Source organism: Vigna umbellata, chromosome 4 (assembly GCF_029865625.1).
Source record: "Vigna umbellata cultivar VRB3 chromosome 4, Vumbellata_1.0, whole genome shotgun sequence".
NCBI classification, from domain to species: Eukaryota; Viridiplantae; Streptophyta; class Magnoliopsida; order Fabales; family Fabaceae; genus Vigna; species Vigna umbellata.
Genome location: NC_142168.1, coordinates 62654306 through 62663462, shown reverse-complemented (window position 1 = coordinate 62663462; position 9157 = coordinate 62654306). Strand labels below are relative to the sequence as shown.

The 9157-nt window shown below is 32.4% G+C and overlaps 1 pseudogene across 1 annotated transcript; it reads right to left on the bottom strand.

The window, feature by feature from the left end:
* Positions 1 to 1251: 1251 nt before the first annotated feature.
* Positions 1252 to 4772, bottom strand: LOC148200851 (uncharacterized; annotated as a pseudogene). Its single transcript, XR_015786109.1, has 5 exons — positions 4277 to 4772; positions 2992 to 3028; positions 2654 to 2890; positions 2511 to 2582; positions 1252 to 1855 (listed from the first exon to the last, which is right to left on the bottom strand). The product of XR_015786109.1 is annotated as an uncharacterized LOC148200851 (transcript).
* Between the last annotated feature and the right edge of the window lie 4385 nt (positions 4773 to 9157).

Genomic DNA, 9157 nt, shown 5'->3' with positions numbered 1-9157 from the left:
AATTAAATGTATGTAATTAATGAAAAAATATTTGATGAGTATTAGTAAGGAGATGCCTCCAAACACTCATGACCGTGTGGAAGAAGATTTGAGTGATTATTAAGATTACAGCTCAAACTTTTGAAAAAAATAATGTTTAATAAAATTCTCAAGTCATTGCATAATTAACTGGATGGAGACACATAGTGCTATTGAAACCTCTCGTTTAAATAAATCAACAACAAATAATGATTGACCATTCAATTTTGTACTCAACTCGGGGAGTTTCCAAAAGGAATAAAAAATGTAAATTAATCTCACATGTTGGACCAGCAAAAATGTGTAGTATTAAAAAATATTAAAAATGCCAGATTTGTGCTATCTGTCAAACATAGTGTTTCTAAACTGTATTTTTTAGGTTTTTTTATTATTATTTGAAAGTGCATTAGTGTAGGTCAAAAAGTGTAGACCATCATTCAGTCACGCAATATGTACTCTGAACTTTTTTTAGGGTTTTATTTGTTGATATATATATTTATGTGAGAACGTTGAGAACTAAAGGTTAATTTAAATGATAAAAAACTATTTTTCAAAGTATAGAATGGGTTGAAAATGTTTGTAGACAGAGAAGGACTACTGTCATAATAAAAAAAAAAAAAACTTATATTAGTTGAAAGAATCTAACATTATCTTACACCAATTATAGCAAAACAAAAATCTAAGCTAAGGGATGGTTTAATAGGATTCATTAGTTAACGAGGATTTCAAAGTAAAAAGTGCCTATTTCTAACAAATCAGTCAAAAGTTGAGGGGTAGCTTGCATTTCACGTTTCTTCTGATGAATCTCAATAATTACAATGCGACAACATAAACTTTTATGACATGGTCAATGAGCTCTTCTCTTTCTTATAATTTCCCTTTTGGCAACAGAAATAATGTCAAAATTCATGCGAACTTGCTGCTTCGGCAAAATTAAGCCAAACTGGAACTAAAATATCTTAATGCGATAAGAGTGAATGCAAAATAAATAAATAAGGATATTCGCTCATTTGAATTTTTATAAATCATAGCAACAGCCACCTTTTGATATGATGTTCATTTCCTTTCTCATGACTAAAACAAGGTTAGAGTCGCTTCAATTGCAAATAATATACAATGAAAAACTAGGATAACAAATCCCAAGTCCCAACATATCCAAATCATGACATTGCAATGAAAGTATGAAATTGCACGAGTAGCATATGCATTCTGCAAGCCTTAAGTTAAAACCCAGTGTAAGTAACTGTGTCTGTTGTATCTTTGTACCTTTTCCTCCCATGTAGCAAACCCAGTGCCAATATAACTTATGCTTCAAGATCTTCAGCTTGCAGGAATTCTATCCAGCCAATCAATGCTCTTCGTGGCCTCTCAAACTGAACATCGACACTTCTCCTGGATTTATCTTGGAACTCAATGCTTCTTGATTTATCATTGTACTCTACGCTTCTTCGGACCTCTCCATCTGATCAAATTGGACTCTTATCTTCTCTAACTTTTCAGTATTATTGAATTTGAATTCATGAAATTTCATCTTTTCTGTCCTATCAGTGCTTTTCCTTGGTTTGTCCCTCTGATCGGTACTCTTCCTCGGTGTTTCAAAGCAATCAGTACTTCCTCTGGATTGTTCAACTCTATCTACGCTTCTCCTGAAACTTACTCTTTGGGACGGTGGCTTTTCCACCGAGGATATGAATTTTCTGAGATGTCGTAAGTATTCAGGATAGAGTTCCAAATTACAGTGATTTCCTCCTTTGAGCCATAAAGGTTCGTATTTCTGTTGACACAGCTCCCACAACTGCTTGCCATGAGAGCAATCAACAACCTCATCAGCAGTTCCCTGAAGAGAGTATGGGAATGACCAGAGATTAGTAAAGCCACATGAATGCTTACCCAAAACTATGACCACAGTAAAGCAATGTTTGCTAAGTTACCATATTCACAAGTACGGTTTCAAAAAGTTTATATTGCAACAAGGCTGACTCTCTTCAAATTTTATGCAGAAAATTCAGCAACAACGAACATATTTCTACTTCTTGTGTTAACTAGCTCGTGTGATACTCTTGTTCCCCATTTATCAATGCATTTAGTTAAAATGGAAATATATATTACTTGGTTGATACACCCTTCTCCTTAATCCTATATTTATAGGATTAAGTGAATGGAACACACCTCACACACTCAGATACAGCACATACACACTCACAGCTCACATACACTTAAACACAACTTAAACACACATAACTCATACACAATAACCAATAATTCTAACACATTTCATGATTTTTCATCACAAACGTCAGCAGCAAAAAGGCAAATGCTAAATAGTTACGTGCAAGTTGTTTGTATTAGAAGAGATTCTATTTGTCACTCGGAACACCAAGCCAGCACACAATGCACAATCTTAAGGGCTACGCAAATAGTAACTAGTGAAATAATGATTGTATAAAAATAGTTAAGTAGAAAATTCAACACAATAAGCACGGAATACTTACATGAATTACTAGCACCGGACACTTCACCAATGGAATTTTATCAATGTCTGTATATAACAACATGGAAGTATGCTGGCTCAGACACACCACATCATAATCTTCAAATCAAATGACACCAAGCAAACAGAAATGAAAATTTTAACCTTATAAATGTCAAACCAGTATGTCCGTTTCACAGGGTACATGACTCTCAACCCTGATAATATAGGACTGTGGAGAACAACAGCCCTTAGTCGGGGTAAACGGGAAGCAAGATCCAAAGTAGGACCACTTCCAACAGATTGACCATAAAGGATGATATCTTCCTGCTTAGCACCATAGTTCTCTTCAAGATACTTATATACAGCTTCAATGTCAGCATAAGTATTATGCTCACTTGGCTGTAAAAAATATCCAGATTAGTTTTTCCATGAAGCTTCTGTCCGCTGAGAACGACAGAATAAAATAAACAAGAAAGAAGTACATAGAGTAGAGCAGTTACCTTCCCTGATGACTGTCCATAGCCAGAATAATCATATCTGCATGTGTTTGATACGATATGCTTGAAAACGTTAGTAACATATAAACTCTATAAATGATAAACATGCATAGTACTTCAAGTAACCTTTTATCATTTTCTTGGTTTGGGGGGCAGGTCCTTTAGATTAATTCAATAAGGAGAAGATCTATAAAGTACAGTCTCAAACATGATTTCTGGTCATGTGACCTCCTCATTTGTAGCTCAATAAAACATCTCTTATGCAATCAATTATTTTACCAACAAGAAAGCAACACTCAAAAGAGAAAACAAAGACTGATGTTTCGGGGGTAAATTGAACACAATACATTAACATCTGATGGACAATTTTTGGATGTTCAACTCAATACTGAAATTTCTTTGATAGAATTCCTAAATTAATCGACGCAGTTTACACTTTCATTGGTTATTAAGGTGTTGCTGTAATCCCTGAACTGCTGGTAAACCAATCGCAGCATGAGGAATTGTAATCGTACATGACATGACAATTTGGAAAGTTCAGAAACTAAAAACCCAACCATACCAACCAATCTAAATATCACTTATAACAGCAAAGGGATTTTCAAATACTAGAGCAAAACGTTCAAAACACGAACTTTATTATCATTGGAGAGAAAAAAAACGACTGTCACTTCCAGCAGAACCCAAAAGAAATACTTCCAACATAATTAATGAACACATCAATTTACTGAACATGTTAAGCTGATTATTACCAACGTCATATTGACTCGCGTTCTACCAAACTTCAGCCAAAGGTAAAGAAAACCCATCCGAAAGTGAAAGCAAATATTCAAACAAAAGGCTATCTATATTCAGAATTCCAAATTCACATTCATCCCACTCAGTCGGCATATTCCTTTTTGTTTCCCCACAAGGTATCTCCTTCGACGAAAATCCGGTTCAAACTTACACTAGTCCCTTCCGAAAGGCTCAACCCGCAATCAGTCATTTAGCTGACAAATTGAGTACAATTAACATTGAAAACGATCGAATACCACACTCCGAAATTCACCTGATCTACCAAACATAATCACACAGGAACCACAAAAAAATGATAAATTTAGTCCAGTAGGCAACCAGGTCCCGCAAGAGGAAATTTTCACAGCCCCAAATCCTAGCAGATAAGATTCAAGTTAACACATCATCTCTGACCAATGAACAACAAGCCCATCAACATCAACGACCAGACCCGAATCAAGCATCCCAAACCCAGAGAGAGAGAGGGAACTAGAAAGCGTGAAGCAAATACCCGATGAGATTGATGCGGAGGTGGATGCTCAACTCGACGAAGAGCTCGTACATCTGACCAATATCGGCTGCATTGCCGTGGGAGTAAAGGACGGTGGACTTAGCGTTGGGGTGGCGAACGTAGACGGCGACGATCTCCGTGCCTCGGCGGTTGGGGAAGCGGAGAACCTCCACGTTCTCGCGGTGTGGGAAAGGCTCCATGAGCAGCAGCCCCGTGACCTCCTCCTTCACCAGCTTGTACGACGGCGGACTCGGAGGGAAAAACGCCAACTTCGCCGCCATTGAAGAAGTCACGCCACCCATCTTCTTCTTCCTTCGAAAAACTCACTCACTCACTCAGTGGCTTCGATTCTCACATTCACCTTCACCTTTTTGGCGTGAAATGAACCTGACCTCACTCACTGGCAGGGTTTTATTTATTTATTTAATTATTTATTTATTTCTTATTTATTTATTTATTTTTGGGTGGTAATTAATTAGTTTTTGATTTGTTTGGGGGGAAAATAACAGTGTCTGATGATGGAGTCGCATTCTTATATTATTATTCCTATTATTCCATTCCTATCTTTCTATTAATTAGTTGTCTCTTGTACAGTTCCACGTGTTATCCTTTTGGCCTGGTGTTTTTTCTTTCTCACTTGTGGTCTATTTATTTTCATTTTCCAACATCATCCAATTAAACCCTTTCATTTTTCCACCACATTAAACTATAAATAAATAAATATATATTATTTAAAATGCTTATATGAGTTGTTAGTTAACTTACTACAATTTGATATAACTTTAGTGAGAGAGTACTGGATCACATATTTATGTACATTTGTTACTTTAATTTTTATTTTATTTTTCAGTTTTTTAAAGGAACAAAAAAACTAGAAATGATCATCAATTTAATTATATTCCAAAACTATTGAAAACAATTTTTCATAAATTCAAATTCCTTTAATTTTTTTCCTAATTGGAAATAAACGTAAATTAACTTCGCATATTTAAAAAACAATTATTAAGTTGTTTTATTTTAGACTATAATAACTTTTTAGAATATTGAAAATTTTGGTCCTTAAGAAATAGTTCAATTTTAAATGATGAGATAGCAACACTTGATTTTTTGATATATAAATAACTCTTTTCAATAAATTCATGTTTGTGTATATTAAAACAATATTTTATCAATAAAAAATTTCATCAAATGTGTTCTTACCATCAGACGTAGTCAAGTGGCTATTCTTTTTAATTTTTGTTGTTGTGAGTAGTTTCATCACACATGGTCACTTAATTATACAGACATTGTCATTATTTATAACAATCAAAATGGTTAGATCATTGGCACTAGAGAAGGTCTAAACTACAGATGTAGGTTATAAGGCCCCTATAGTTTTTTAATATTGATCGTAGGACTATTATTAAAGAACTAAGATAAAAAAATATTTTAAATACCTTATTCTATAAATCTAATAAATGAGACATCTTTAAATATAATCTGAATTATAGTATGTAATATTTTTTTATATTGATTAGTTTGATGGAATTATAAAGTGGAGCATGAAGAAGATTTGCATGGTGTGTTGGGTTAATGATGAAGAAGAAAAAGGGGAAATGAATTAAAAATATTTGTTTGGGTGGAGACCAGAGGAGCAGAGAAGGAATGAGTAGGGGAAGAAATTAAAGGGGAAGAAGGGTTGAGTAAAAAACAAAAAAGTAGAGAGTATCAATTAGTTAAATCATTTCATGGAGCAAGAACAGGTTGTCCCATGTTCATGTCAAACTCAGGCCTGCTTCTCTATCTCCATCACCATGATTTCCTTTGCCTTCCTATCTATCTATCTTTTTCCAATGCATTTACCACTACATTATCTTTTTCAATTTTCATTCTAACACAACATCTTCCTTAACCATTAATTCTTCCTAGGAAATTACAATACCACTTTCTCTCTCTTTTTTCTTTTATTTAATTGGATTAAGAAGAATCTTTGTTGGGAATTTTTCAACAAAGAACCTCGTTTAGGGGTAAACCGGAGTCCATCAAACCCTCCAATTGTCTTCAATCTCAGAATCCGAAGCCTCAAGGTTCGGACTCTGGGCCCCACCTGCAGGGCCAACAACATTTTCATACTTCTGTTGCTCTGTGCCATGTTTAGGCTGTCACATGCAAACATACAACCATGCAAGGTACTGAGACAAACCAATAAGATTAATTAAAATAGTACCGAATGGAAGGGTCGTATTCCGACACAGAATTAAATCAAATCAACCCAACTTATGTCTCTCTGTCTTTCTACACATTTTGAACTTGCCAAACAGAGCATGGTTTGGTCATTTTTATTTATTGTAGCAAAATAATGCAGTTTATGCATTTATTTTAACGTGTTGCAGAGCTTTGGTGTAGCAGAAAAGTAAGGCACACACTCAGTGTAGATGTATATAAGCTGAGAGTTGCATTGATCGCGGTAAGATAAAGAACTCACTTTTCACTTTTGCCAAGAAACGAGGCTTTGCGTGACTGACATGTGTATGCATTGATGTTTTTCACAAGGCTGGTGCAAAGAGTCAAATTATCACTACCCCTTCTCCATTTTTCTTAATTATCTTTCTTCAATTTCACAACTAAATTCAAAATTTAAAAGTAGTAAATACTCCTTTTCCTTTTTATCTTTATTTCTTTAAAGGGTATTTGGCAGAACAAAAAAGTGATCATCTTTTTTATTTTGTATAAGATTTATTTTATTTTATTTTATTTTATTTAAAGTGAGCAAATTATTCTCTTTTTATATTATTTGGTAGAAAAAATATTTTTTTATTTTTATAAAATAGTTCACTTTATTTATTTTTCTATTATATATATATATATATATATATATATGTAGATTCTTCTATTTTCTTAACAAAATTAATATTAGCGCTAAATATTAATAAATTCAACACAAACATAAAAGAATTAGTGTTTCAATATGTAAGGCAGAGAAATACACTTTCACAATTCAACCTTATCTCTTGCTTTTACTTAGTCTTTCTCTTTCCTTCGCTTGTCCACTTCTTTCTCTTGCTTTTACTTAGTCTTTATCTTTCCTTCGCTTGTCCACTTCTTTCCTGTGTATTCAAGCGTGATATATTAAAGTACTTCGACGCTCAAGTCATTTTTTTATTAATGATCAATTATTACAATTAAGTCTTAAATGTTCAATAAATGTAATCACATACCTCTTTACCTTACCTTTGTATTTATAAGTTACACAATGGATCTTTGATTAGGGCTGATCCAATTGTGGCCCAATCTCGTCTAAACATGTTTTTACATGTCTAATATGCAAGTTAGATACTTATGTCAAACGGTCGTGGAGTTGAGCATTTCTACCGTTTGGTTTGTGCATTTGCATTTTTTCCTAGGGTTGATTCCATACACGGTTAACCGATCAGTGGACGTGGGCCGGTCAGTTCATACGGTACAATTAGTAATAAAAAGTATTTATAGTTTATGTTAATAGGAAATTTATCAAAAAAAGATTATTCTCTCTCGTCAAGTTATAAAAAGAATTTTAGAAGTTATAATTTAAGTATATTTTATTCTTTTATGACTAAAATATTCATGTAATAATTCTAATTACTTATAGTTGTATTTGACAAAACTTTCAAATTGTTAAAGAATATTATAACAATTTTTTTGAATAATATTGTAGGTATGACTTTGAATGTATTTTTACAAAATCAATCTATACACTTTCTTCTACTTATTTTCTTTATCACTTTTCTCTCTCTAAGTTCTCTCTTTACTCTTTCTTTCAATTATAAACTTACTTCACATCTTTTATTAAGATAGATCTAACAAACTAGAAAATGGTTAATGGTAACATTTCTAGCCCATCATATTTTAATTTAGAGTAAGTTTATGTTTATTACAAAATCTCCATATTCTTAAATCTTTGACTCTATCTATTATTATTTTGAAGTTTTCGTTAGTCCCATTAGTTTAACAAAATCTTGCAATTTAGGCCATGTGAAACATACCAAAATCAATCTTATTCTTCACACAAGTTCACAAACATACCAATTTCGTGTTTACAAAATCTAACTCCACCTAAATTATCATATTCAGCATCCATACCATAGAAAGGCCCCAAATTTCATAACACACTTATATATCTAATTGAAAGCCTACAACTCAATTAAATAGCTCACAACACATCAACTAGTTAATTGGTCACACAATAGCAATTTCAAAGACACAAAAGATTAATTAGACAAAGTCAAACATGAATTTACTAAAATTAACTTCATTCATTTGAGACAAACCTCCTTTCTCTCATTATTGCTCCCTAGATCTCTATATAACATAGAGTCACCTAAAAATTCAATCAAAATTTCAATTACAATGTTAAACATAACATCATAATCATAGAGTTACAAAGATTCAACAAAAGTAATCTTGAGTCACATATGTCATCTAGGGTTAACATGCAACCCAAGAGCTAAAATGTATGAAAGAGAACAAAATGAAAACTTAATATTTTTGACTCTTTAACAATATGATTATGTAAAGCTCTTAGCTAACAACGATCCTATCATCATAGATTTTCAATCAAATGAAGAGTGAAATCAAAATTGAATAGAAAAGTATAAAGAAAAATCTAAAGAGATGATGCTATATGAATAAACTTCCATAACTAAAAATCTATATATTATTTAAATATTTTAATGTTTTTTATTTACTTATATATATATATATATATATATATATATATATATATATATATAATATATATATATATTACGAGGAAATTGGTTATTTATTTTTTATAATGGTAAAAATAATAAGTTAAGTTATGTTTTAAATTAAATAATACTTTTTAAATTATTAATATCTATGATTTTTTTCTTTCATTAGTTA